At 33.9% G+C, this 13,953-nt stretch overlaps 1 long non-coding RNA gene across 1 annotated transcript; it reads right to left on the bottom strand.

The window, feature by feature from the left end:
- Nucleotides 1–2,841: 2,841 nt before the first annotated feature.
- Nucleotides 2,842–3,719, bottom strand: LOC115920485. Its single transcript, XR_004062372.1, has 2 exons — nucleotides 3,567–3,719; nucleotides 2,842–3,063 (listed from the first exon to the last, which is right to left on the bottom strand). It is a non-coding gene; the product is annotated as an uncharacterized LOC115920485 (long non-coding RNA).
- Between the last annotated feature and the right edge of the window lie 10,234 nt (nucleotides 3,720–13,953).

Here is a 13,953-nt window from a genome sequence, read left to right as displayed (position 1 = left end):
TTATTCTGGAAAAACTGGGTCTTGACTCTTTAAACCTTATGTAGTTTGTTTTGTATGTTTGTTAGTTTGATCCATTGTTATTACAAAAATGCATTTTATAAGCAAAATGTCACCAAAATATTGACATTGAATAAACTTAGTAGAACTTCGCAGAAAAATATACCACATGCCATAAGAAATCACTTATCCAGGAGAAAAAATATTATCATAAGATTAAACGTTTTAACCAACCAATGAGATGTGCAAAGTTTTCAAACTAATCGGAGGAAAAAAGGGTTTATCTTGCAATGCTTCTTAAATTGGTTCTGGTAATTTGGCTGAAACTGTGAACTTTGGCCTTGAAATGTCAGGAGAATTTAAAGCGTCTTATGTATATGTAATAACGGACAAAAGGTTTTGTTTTGATTGCAGAATATTTTGTACAATATAAAGAATATCAGGTACCGCTCCATTAAATCAGGATTTTGGTAAAACTTCTGATCATTGCTGGAATTTCAAAATGGATCACTCTATTTTGCCTAATATTTATAACGGCCCTTAAATGGACCATCGAGAAAGGAAATATGAATAGCTGCTAAACTTTATTTCAGTACCATCGCAATCAAATTTGCGTGAGACTATTATCTATCGTTCACATTCTCAAACTACTAAAGATACATATGAGCTGATAAAATCCTTCTGTTCAGAAATCAAAATTTACTATACCACGTTTACTATACTAAATATTAGTCTGGGAAAAATTGTTTTGATGACGATTTCTAGTTAGGCCGATATGCATACATTGAGCTGTTCTACCAAGATGCCCAGTGTACATGTTTATCATATTTGCCGAATGTTCATGCAAAATAACTCTGATGTTGTTTCAATCGAATTTGGAACTATAAATGAAATGAAAATACTTACATTATTAAATGTATAATTTTGTCGTACTTTACCCTCGGCGATCGTGCTACATGGTTGTGATCAGGCCCCCCAAGCTCCGCCATTTTGTCCGGATCCATTAGAAGCCAAAATAAGCCCCCTTGCATAATTCATGAGCCCTATGAATTATGCATTATGAAGGATGCTCCCCACGAAACGTGTACTGGAATGATGTTCACTACATGGTAAAAGACAATACGCGTATCAGCGTAATTAGAGAGGTCAAATAATCTACTGTACGGAATTATGGGTAATTTATTCATCACGCTGCGCGCTAGCAACGCAAGTGATTCAGCGAATCAGCGTGGATTATTCTGATGCGATCACCGTTAGGTAAAATACGCGCTCAAACTTGTATTATCGATCACCAGTAGAACAGCTGGTGTACCCAGGATGCATCGGGAAGTGGACCTTGAAAGTCCCACTCGTTGTTGTGTTGTTGTTGTTTTTTAATATGGGGGAGTGGCCTCAACTTCATTGAATAAGAAATACTGATATTGTCTCGATCTTATTCCCTTTTTAGTCTATCAATAACTGGGTCTGTTTTTGTTTGATTAAATCAAACATGCTATAAGCCATATAACAACACATTCTCTGACTATATGATTATACATGTTAAATATGCTAATGTATAAAGTTTCCTTCTTTTAGACAAACAAATTGTGTGGCAAAGTTGATGGTTTTCTCCACCCACTCCCATCGTACCTAAATGATTCCCTTTCTCTCTCTTTCTCTGTCTTTCGTAAATTGTCTTCTGCAACTAATGGTTTGTTGTCTTGACTGAACAACCTGTTGCAGTTCCTTTCTGTCTCACTTTCAGTCGTAGTTGTTTACCACTCATTTACATTTACTCGTTATCAACTACGATCAACCATTCCATATTCACTCCGGCTATTACTGTCCACATTTCACTTGGATTATCTTCACTTTTCCCTTTTGCAGCCTTTGCAGGAGCTTTGAACATGTTTAATGTAGAGACCAGAGAGATCGGGAAATATGTTAATAATTTTATTCAAATTTTCTAACTTGAAAACGGAAAGTGAAACATTGTTTAATTCAACACCTTGACATAAAAGATTTTTTTTTTTTTAAGACAACTGAATTTAACACTGGAAATTTTGAATTGGGTTGCCACCTCCCCCCACCCCCCCCCCCCCCCAAAGAAAAAACAACAACCCAGAAGTGGTACCAGGGTTTTTGTTAGGAGGTCTATGTCCTGTATATTTTTTATTATAAGGAATAATTTCTCTTTTTTTTAAATTAATTTTACATTAATACGTTAATTTCACTGGGAAAACCATCCCTTTCCCTTAACAATCAACACTGCCATTATACTTATATTATTACTTCTAGCAACAGAAATGCTATAATTCATAACGTTTTCACTTTCTAAATCCTTCTAATATAAACATATGATAAATATAATATTGTTTACACTTTTGAAACCAGTTACATGGTCCATGTAGAAACAGCACCAGGAAGAGGATAGCAAGCCCCCCCCCCCCACCTGTTTTTCTTAAGTTAGGAAGTATCAAAACATGATTCTATTAAAATTAGTAGTTTGGATACGAAAGGCAATGATGAAATGGCAGTCTGTCTATGTCTCTCTATATTTAATGCACTTAGAGGGTTGACTTTCAAACCTTCTTATACATACACTACTTGAAACAGCAGTAATGTAATAATTTACAAATCCTCTAAAATACAGAAGTCCATATAGGTAAATGAATTTCAGCATGTATAATTATATTTAAAATATTATTGATTAATTCAATCTTTGGTATAGATTGATAGATCTTTATCACTCAAATTTCAAGGAAAATATTTCTGCCCAGTCCTCCTATAAGATGGTTGACATTGTTAAAATGTTTATTCATTGATGATTAGTTTTTTTTAATTATTTGAAAGTTGACAAGATGATAAATTCATTAGCTTTATTGAATGTGGTATTGTACAAACATAATAATACAAATAATAAATAAATATCATGTAAATATTCAAATTTAAACCCATCTCTACTGTCCTCTTTCATTATATGAGGGTGGCATCCTTAAGACGTAGTCCCTTGTAGATGTCTCCTGCATTCATCAATACAGTTGTAGCCTAGTTTTCAGAAGAAAGGGTTGTAATGATAACCCAAATCTGTGGAATGGAAAAATGAAAATAAGATACAGTGTATAAGAAAATAAACAACAACTAATAACATACACCCTGATACCTGCTCTGACAAAATGACGAAGGACTGAAACTCACTTGGGGTTCTAGTGGGAAAACCTAAACTATTTTTTCCAACAAGACTAGTTACTGACCACATCTTAGATAGGCCTGCTGGAGCTTGGATCTGACAAGGTACGAAATAAGTAATACATGTACAATTTACTTGTATTGTGAACTTTTGCTCATAATTGAATAATACTTGGTTAAGTATGGGATACAAAATGACCCAACATCTTGGACCAGAGAATGTTATACGTAATGTAGACTTATATTTCATCTATATCAACATTTTTTTTTAAATGTAAATCACAATTGTGATATTCAGTCAATTATTCTTTTACAAGTAATGGACAATGAAAAATATCTTTGTCAGATCTATAACTTTCTGCATGATATGTGTTCTACAATAGTTTATTGGGGGTACCTACATTGTATATTAGCACACTTGCTCGTATGAAGTGTATAGTAGGCCCGCATCTCTAGATATGATCCGGTCAATATCCGGTTTTTTGTTCCTCTCCTGGGTTTGTAACCAGCATGCCTTCATCATCCACTGTAGAGAAGCATCATCCTACATAAGAGAAGACAATGTAGGTACTTCAATTAAAAAGTGATAATAATAGATACATATCAACCATAATCCTTTAAACAGACTTCCATTAATCTCATTTTGTGTTCTTCTTCATCTTCATTGCTCAAGAAGTGAAAGGACCACTTACAAAAAAAAAGTAATGAGGGGTCCTGTGTATACCCTACATGTATGACCATGTAGAGCTTTTAATGTGCATTAGACATTGTTCTCCTACACACAGGACTTCCTGCAAATAAAGACAAATTCCCTTTGTAGACAAAGAAAGGAAAGATATCATTATGTGTGTGCTAAGTGCAGAACTAGAATAAAATATACCCTCCACTATGTATGCTTGCAACATCATGACATAAACTTAGTTCCATTTCCTTTTTAGTGAATTAATAGGTGTTCGTTTAATATTTGTGTGCTAAATATCCTGAAAATGTTACCTGTATGGCACTTTCTGCTTCATCTTGCAAATATAAGAAATATAATGTTCACTCATCAGTTAACTCCTTCCAGCTCTTCATCAGTTTCAATCTGTTGGAACAAAAAGAAAACAAAATCAATATGACAATCAAGGCGTCCCTTTCTCCATAACAAAATAAAATAGATCTAGCATATAAACTAGTTTCGATGTCATGGTTGGCCACAAATTTAATATAGTTTGGAAATCAACATTCCTATTTAAATTAATGAACCACAGTACAAAGTAAAACTAAATGGAAGATATAATTTGTGCCTCAAACAGTGCTTTGTATGGCCCATGAATATTTTAAAGTAGTCTTAAGTAGAATTGGTTTATTAAAACAAGAAGAAGAGGTGGACTACCCTACATAAGTAAACATAACTGTGGACTAGGGGTCTTCTCTTACACAAAAAATAGATTTATCAACATGAACTGCACAATTAGGAGAAGAAAAAAAAAACTCTAATAGACCTAGATCTATTAGATAATATTAAAAGTAATTAGGGGTCTAGAGGTCTAGATCTAGAAATAATGACAACTTGACAAGCACGCTGGACCCATACAAAATCTAAATATTAAATAAACAAATCCTAGTGTTGTTGTTTTTTAATATTTTTATTAATAACTTCCAGGTATACATCTAAATGAAATAGGATTTGGAGTTGTTTGATTATCAATGGTCACAGATAATTTTGGTCAAAATAACGTTGACACGCACCGCGTACCGATGACGGATGGCACTGATAAACCATCAGAGTCAACATCTACTAAAGATTTTAACAAGAATTAATCCACTTGGATTATCAAAAAAATCATGCTTCATAGATTATTTTAAGGTGTAACGATTTATTGGTGATGATTGGTGATTTAGATTCATGATGACGATCAAATCTGAAATAAAACCTGATTAGAAAGTTTGATCTTGATGAAGATGAGCACCGAAATTCCCCGGGGTGGGCCTGCCGGAACCCCGGGCCCTAACTGGAGTACTATAGGGTGAAATGACGGCAAACCGCAGTCAAACTACTTCATGACGATGAAAACCAAAGTGCAATTTCAAGAGCAATATTTTCCTAGTCTTTTCCCAAAAAATCTGTTGAGAACTGTCTCAAAATGTAACAAAATTACCGTAGATCACGAAGACTATTGCAGCTTTTTCAAAATTGATGACTAAATTCACTTAATCTACTCATATTTCAATCAATTACTCACCCATTCTCAATGAACTAACTCTTCTCAGTTTGTGCGAGTGTAGTAGCGTCGTGCATAAATCTGCATAATTAAAGTGACGCAATGAGGTCAAATATATTATCCGGTTTCTTAAACGATACTATCGATAAAATACATATTCATGAGGCTCTTATCCAATCAAAAAGCCGCCTCGGGTGCTTATTTTGTCTTCAAATGATCCAAAAGAGGCGGAGCCTAATCACATTCGTCTGCATGGTTTCCGCGAGTGCTGCTTTCCGTCTAGTAATTATATTTAAACGTCTTTGGTTGTGATCTACTTCGATTATAGAAGGGTGTGTGCATGGTTGTCGATCCCGGGGGGATGGGGGTAATATACCCCCCCCCCCCCCCAAAAAAAAAAAAAAAAAAAAAAAAAAAAATTCAGGTGGGGGGTGGCCTGTACAATCATCCCCTCCCCAATAATTCACCATCAAAAATAAAAATGAAGAGAAAAATTAATGATGACAGCCCGATGAGAGTAGTTAATGGTTATTACTCGCAAGATGACCATCAATATACACATTTTGCTGTCTCATTTTCATAATACATACGTAAATGAGACAACCGTATATGAGACGAGAAAAAATTGAATTCTCGCTCATACGGCTTCATCAGGAATTGATGAATTCATTCAATTTCTTTAATCAACAGCATCATAGAAATGCAGTGCGCCAAATGCAAAGCCGCAGCGTTAAAAAGCAACGAGCTAAATGTTAAGCGCGAAGCGCAAAAGTGCAAAAAAAGAAGTAGAAAGTGGGAGAGAGAGATAATGAGAGAAAGAGAGGATTATTATAGGATAATAACCCAGGTAGCAAGCCCATGTGGGACCCACATGGGTCCCATATTCTCTGAAATGTTATCTTTATTGAGGGTGACTTTAAAAAGTTAATAACTGGGAAGGGAGGGGGTGCAACCTGCCAAACGTTTCTACCTCTTCGTTGATTTGATCCATTGCCGAAAATATTTTGGGACCTATCATCCCCCAACCACGGATACAAATCGACACCGTTGGGTGTGTGTGTGTGTGTGTGTGTTAGAGTGTGTGTGTATTGGGTTTTTACAGACGTGTATCAATCAGATTTGATTAGTTACGTCTGGGGACCGACCTTTAAACGTCACCATCCGAAAGACGTGACTCAGTTTCGAACCTGTGTCCTCGGCTGAATCAGTTTGCAACTTCCATCCTTAGCTGAATTACAGGCGCACATCACAACGCCTAGTCAGGGGTCAGTTAAAGTCTCGATCAAAGCGGCAGATCACCTAATTCGTCTCCTGGACGAATTCAATGTTTAATTATTATTGTGGATATTGTATTATTATTTTTCATAATTTCGAATTACCAAACGAATTATAAAATAAGGAGTTTAAGTTATAGAGGAGCGAAATGCTGGAACACAATTTTAGAAAACACATCAGGTCACCACTTAGGTAGCGGGGGGGGGGGGGGCTGACCCGTGGGAGGAGAGTCAATCAGACTCTCGATTTACAATACACTTTCATGTTAATTATTTAATTTGTATTTTGTACATCATAATAATTCATGTTTTCTTTGTTTATTTTTAGTTCTTGATTTGATTCGATTATTTTGCATATTTTTATGTTTTGTTATCTTTTGCTACTAGATTTTTTTTTGTGTGATATAATTTGTACATTTTTATTTATTCAGTCACGGACTTTCTGAAAAACAAACGTTTAGGCCTAGAAAGTTACCGTGTTTAAATAAATAAATGAAATGAAATATTTCCTATTTGCATTTTCTATTTGTTTTGTTTAATATGTAATTGTTTATCAATGCATTTTGTTTGTTATAGCGTTTAGAGTCTTCGGTGGTAAGCGCTTTATAAGCACCGTTTTTATTATTATTATTATTATTTATTCTTCTTATTATCATTATTATCATCTTTTGCTGTACGCCATGTACCCATGTTTTATTACTATACTACATCAAATATGTGTACTAAAACATTCAGTTCGTTGCTAAAAAATTATAAAGAGAAAAGAGTAATCACTAGAATAACTATTTTGAATTAAATTAAAATATAAAGAAGAAATAAGTAAAAAATGTAGTCATGACAATAGGCAATATGTCATAAGTTATTGTCGTTAAGTTAACCTTATTTGCACCTGGCTCGAGTTTTGCTTGGTTATTTGGTGCTGGAGGCCTAACATAGCAAAAAATGCACTTATTTACATGATCACATTATGTCTTGTTTTGATTCTAGTTCTAATGTTTTCTGACTGTTTTCAAGGCAATATCATGTTTATCCATCATAGTTATATATTGCTCTAAGCGACAACCGTTCGCCATTGCTTCCTTTTAATATTACTATGACTCACAATACATTCGTTTAACAGTTGATTGCGTATATAGGTTGATTATACTATTGTTCGGATTGTGTGGCGGAGAGGCATAGCCGTGAATGTTCTCACGATAAACGACCTTGTATTATTATTCTTATTTGTTCATCGTCTGTCCACAGCTTTTTAAACAATACGTTGACAATTAACGACACCATGGTACTATTTGTATGTAGCGTCAATTGGCAATCACATGGCAGATAAATGGTCATCAATACCGGGTTTATATTTAAAGAAAACTGAATTTGAACCAGAGCCTCTCTCTCTCTCTCTCTCTCTCTCTCTTCTTGCCTTCATGTTTTCCTCGCCTACTTCCTTCTTACCACGGAGTATGTAATGTGCATGTGTATGCCTCGATCATAGAGAATCTAATCACCAATTTTGCCGAAATGATTCTTCTCCTTCCCCTTTTAAATTATTTCATTTAAGTCTACCCGTATTGGCACCTGGCTCGAGTTTTGCTTTGTTATTTGGTACTGGAGGGCTAACATGGAAAAAAGTACTTGTTTACAAAATCACATTGTGTCTTGTTTTGATTCTAGTTCTAATGTTTTCTGACAGTTTTCAAGACAATATCATGTTCATCGATCATATTTATATTTTGCTCTGTCTCATGGTAATTTTTAGAGTAAAGAAATCTAAGCGACGATTGCTGCATTTTAGCGAAAATCGTTCGCCATTGCTTCCATTTAATTTTAATATGACAAGCAGTAGTAAATTAATATTTCAGGACGTACGATAAATTCGTTTAACATTTGATTACACTTGCTCGATTCTATTGTTCAGACTATTCGGCAGAGGGGCATTGAAGTGAACGTTCTCACGATTAACGATGTTTATCTTTTAGTTATTATTATTCATTTTATTCTTATTATCTTAATCATCTTTTGCATTACGTCTTGCCAAGGATGGATTGCTATATTTCACCCATGTCTACCAAATTTCTCAATTCGTTGCTGAAATATTATCAATAGAAAAAAGAGAACATTGGAATATGTGTTTTGAAATACAAAGAAGACTGAATTAGAGAATAAGGCAAAATAGAAAATAGAAAAAATAGAATAAGTTGAAGAATATATGATAAAACAAATTAAAGTAGAATAAAAGATAAAGTTTATAATATAATATTAAGTAGACTAAATGGTTGATTTAACACTTTCTATATTTCAAATGAAGGTTTAGCAATACACGAATTTGCACAGTGTACTATTACAGTAATCATAACCAGGTCCATGGACCTATTCGGGTCACAAGTCATGTTTGATCAATGCATGTTATTATTTTAGTATTCAATATAGGTGTTGCGCTTTTTTCCAATGTTGTTCCTTCCAACTAGAAAATAACGACAGATGCCAGAAGATTATGCTTACTCATGTCATTAATCATGACCCTAGATCTGTCGTCACATTTACACATAGGCCTATTACTAATAGCATTGAGTCTACATTTATCTATATGACCCCTCACTAGTCGGATTAGAGTACGAGTAAAAATACCCTAACCCCAAAACAATTGCAACAAAAAGGTTCTTCAACGGTTTCCATTAGTGGAATAACATTACAAAATCTAAGAAATTAGGAACCCCGGAAAAAGGTTATTTTCGAAATGGCGTCCAATATGGCCACCAATACCTTAAATTGTCAATATATTATGTATTATCAATCTCATCGATGTGTTTTGGAGCTTATGCCTAAGTCTTGGGGTAGAATAATTCATTTTCCTACTTTCAATTGGTTACGGCCACCAAGACATGTGGAAATCGAAAATGACAACATAATCCATAAAATTCACAAAGAGAGTGACCAATCATATAACAAATAATGTCTGTTGTCATTTCTTAAAATCTGAGTTTATACATATACATATATAATTTATAACTTTGGTAGCCTAAGGTAGTTTAAGAATGGCATCCAAACTTTGCTAGCCTAATGTTTCAAGATAGGAAAAAAGATTCCATCTTGAAACATCACATCTTGAAACATTTTCCCATGTTAATTTTAACACGGAAAATTCTTATCAATAATTTTTGATGTTCAGTTTGTAGAGTGATCGATGAACACAGAGAAAATGAATAAATAGATGTGACATTGGGTGGTGTTCTTAAGAGCGGATTGTGTCCATGTGAATATAATTTTGAGTAATTTGATCTGTCCCTAAATTACCACGATAACATAATGATATCATAGTTATATTGTTGTTTATTAATTATGTTATCACATTTTATTTTAATTTAGTGACATATTAAATTATTCAGAAATATATTCATATAGACACTTGGCATTGCATACTTAGTCGATGGATTGAACCATGGACTTAAGTTAGTCCGCTTTCGAAAATACCACCCAATATTCCTTAAAACATACATAAAAGAACTGAGAAGGTAATATATTATCTAAAGCACATTTCCTTAATATTTGGTTCTATGATAATATTTTTTAAAATCTTTTTCTAAAATTATGATGTACTTAATCCGTTACCAATGTACAATTCGTAATAGCCATACACTGTAAAAAAGAATTTGTTCATCGGTAATTTTTACGTATTTTTTCCATGTAGAATTTACTTGAAAACATTAGTTTTGCCACTTACGCACTAAATTTAAGTCTTGCTAACTCAAACTTTCAATTTAGTAGAACATACGTGGAATATTTAAGTAAAATCAAATACATAAGAACTTTAAGTAATTTCAGCTTGTATTAATTTAGTAATTTTAACTCAAAATCAGAAATTATACGTATTACTCAAACAATTTATGTTGATTATTCTTATCTTTCCAAAGTAAGGACCGATGCAGTGCGTAATAGAAATATTTACATAATTTATGAATATTCATTAAGACCAAATTAAACTCTTTTTTAAATAAAACAATTCTTTTTTGTGGTTGAATGAAAATTTAAGGACTTTAAAACATTTACTAATTCATTTAACATGGCTAAGCAAAGACAAGACAATTTTTAATTGTTACCCAGTTCAAAACAAATCAAAACTTGATATTTCAGGAAATTGTCAACCAATTTTCCCTTTAAGATGCTACGATCAAGTATATATAAAATTTGGAGCCTATCAATATGTGTCGAATTGAAGCGTATTTTAAAATTATCAATTATCAATATGTGTCGAATTGAAGCGTATTTTAAAATTTTAAGGACTTTAAAACATTTACTAATTCATTTAACATGGCTAAGCAAAGACAAGACAATTTTTAATTGTTACCCAGTTCAAAACAAATCAAAACTTGATATTTCAGGAAATTGTCAACCAATTTTCCTTTTAAGATGCTACGATCAAGTATATATAAAATTTGGAGCCTATCAATATATGTCGAATTGAAGCGTATGTAATAGTTTGTGATGGTGGTAGATACATATATACGGTTAAGTCTTAAATAGAAGTAGTGTTAGTGATTAGTGATTAATCTTAAATAGAAGTAGTGAATGATTAGTGGATGTTACTTGTTAGATTAGATGGGTACCAAATCGTGCAATATGTAATCCTATCATAGCTTTTTTTTTCATTATCTAAAATGATTACAATACTTAAATTATTTACGTTAATGTAACTCTATTTAACTGAGTAAAAATTTATTCAGCAAAATAAGTAAATTCTACTTAAGATGCCGTATGTAATTTTTACTTAATAAAAATAAGGCAATTATTTTCCTCAATTTTATTGAGTTATTTCGACTATTATTTTTTTCCAGTGTAGTTGCCACACCCACCACCAACTTTAGTGTAGACAATAACATTCTAATAGCTAAATGTCCTAACAGAAATACTCATTTAAAGATTGTGTCACTAATACCTGTGAGAATTGCCTTATAAGGCACAAACAGGCACTGTAGATGTAAATGTTCACAGTGTTTCCCACTCAAAATGCGCATCATGTTGAAAAGGGCATCAACTCATTTGGGATAGCATAAAATGACTTATCCATCAAAATTATCTGATCATTTCTTTTGTGTGTTTGTAGCACGACAACATATATTATATGTTTAATTTATAAAACGTGTTTCATTGGACAGCTTAATGGATAATTTAAATTGTAGAATAACACCATGTTCTGAGTAAATCACATTTTTATGTTTCATCACGCCATACATTTTGTGTGTAATATCTAACTTTCAAATGTGTATCAAAAAGGTTTGCTACTTCAAACTCATGTTATTAATTGAAAGTTCTTTCTCAGATAATACATATTTGGTCAAAAAATTAAATCTCTTGGTTATTTTTGCAAAAGTTTTAGCATGGATGCCATGCATTACACCCAAACTGCCGTAAACAAAGCTATTGGGGTTTCCGCACAATTATAACGCGTATTGGCTATGTGCCTATGTCGTCATTTTTTGCAGAACGCCTTTTTTTCTCGTTTTCGTTCTTTGTTTAGGTGCTCTGTCGCGTAGCGTAGCAGAGCACAGGGACGGATCCAGGGGCGGGGGTCGGGACTTGAGCCCCCTCCCCTGCCCCCCAAAATAGGTGTAACAAAAAGATGGTAATGTTTAAATTTACCTTAAAAACAAAAATAAATTGTTTTTCTTTTGCTCAAAGGGAGGAGGGGGTTGTTGTTGAGTAATAACAAAAAATAAAGCTCCATACCCCCCCCCCCTTGATTCCCCTTAAAAACAAAAACAAAAAATTAGTGCTCACTACACCCCTCCCCTCCCCGCTTATTCGGGCCGGCTGGATCCGCCCCTGGCAGAGCATCTATTCATTTCGTCAGAATCTATCTTTTTCTCCACCTATTCTTTCTGCATGGATTTAGTTTGCGTCATATCTGATGAATGGCATGATAAATGACAATGACATTTTCATGGCACGTGCAATATACAATTGATTATTATCCCAAACGAAGAGATTCAAAATGGCTGGTACAATACAAGGGGAAAACCTGCTGATGTGCTCCACGTACACTGCAAGGTACTAGGTTTCTCAATAATTGATCGCGTCTTTTATCCAAGAGCAGTTGTGATTTGGGACTTTTCGATTTGCATGACGAGAACTGTTAGTGACTGCCAGTGCCTTAAAAGGAAGCCACACATCCACGTCCACGCAAATCGAAAACTCCCTATTGTAAAGGTTTTTAGGACATGCTGCATAGGCAGTATATTACCAAATGTCGTCTAGTATTTTTGTTGATGTTCATGCATTCCATGTATATGTTTGCGCATGATTTCTACAAAGGAAGTGTCAAGATTTATTGTAGCGTTCCTTGCACATTTGTGTAGAGCTGCAAGTTTTGTTTCCTTGTTTAAATACTTGTTTCAAATGCCTTCACATGAATCGAGGGGAATACATTGTATGTCCTTAGATGTTTAACGCGTGAACAAGGTTAGTATGTGTATTTCTGTTATCGTCAATGGTGTTTTTGCTGCGAACGTACACGAGTTTGCAATATGCGCCTTGTGATGGTGGTGGTGATGGATGATAACGTAATGCAATCTCATTGATTCTGCATAGGCTTGACAGTTATTTAGTTATGTATAGGTTGTGCATCTTTACCATCATCATCATCATCATCATCATCATCATCATAATAGTAATGATAATAACAATGATAATGATAATGATAATAATAATAATCACGTTTGTACAGCGCTTACTATTCCGTTTCTGAGCGCTTTACATCGTAATTATTAAAAACCAAGTCATTGGGTTCAATTGCTAATTCGCACATGATTATGATCACGCTTCGCTCCGTGGAGAGTATTCCGGCCAGGCGTCGTATTGACAAGCGCATACAAGCCAACCCAACCATCCTAATGGTACCCATTTTACACATGCAGTGGCAAAGGAAGATTAATGTCCTGCAAAAGGACATCCGTACAATACTGCTGCAGTAGTATATATGGTAAAGCCATATTCAATAAATGATAGTGCACCCATTTGCTTGACATAAAATGAATTGACTGGGTTTATTGAGTAAAATTCAAGCTCTCATCTAAAGGCCCGATATGTCTTGAATTTACAACATAATAAAAATACAAACATAAAACTGTTTGTAATAGTAGGAAGTTAATAGGAAAACAATTAGTAGTGAAATTGATACGATGATAAAGCATAATCATAAAAGCCATGATAAGAATGATGACAACAAAAAATATTATTCGATCATCATCACGTCAACATCATCATCACCATAAGTAGCAGCAGCAGTAGCAGGATTGTAAATAGCATAATTGGCCACCACCAAT

This window comes from Strongylocentrotus purpuratus, unplaced genomic scaffold (assembly GCF_000002235.5).
Source record: "Strongylocentrotus purpuratus isolate Spur 01 unplaced genomic scaffold, Spur_5.0 spur5_scaffold_9, whole genome shotgun sequence".
Lineage (NCBI taxonomy): Eukaryota > Metazoa > Echinodermata > Echinoidea > Camarodonta > Strongylocentrotidae > Strongylocentrotus > Strongylocentrotus purpuratus.
Note: the sequence above shows the minus strand (reverse complement) of the source record. Positions and strands in the feature narration are given on the sequence as shown.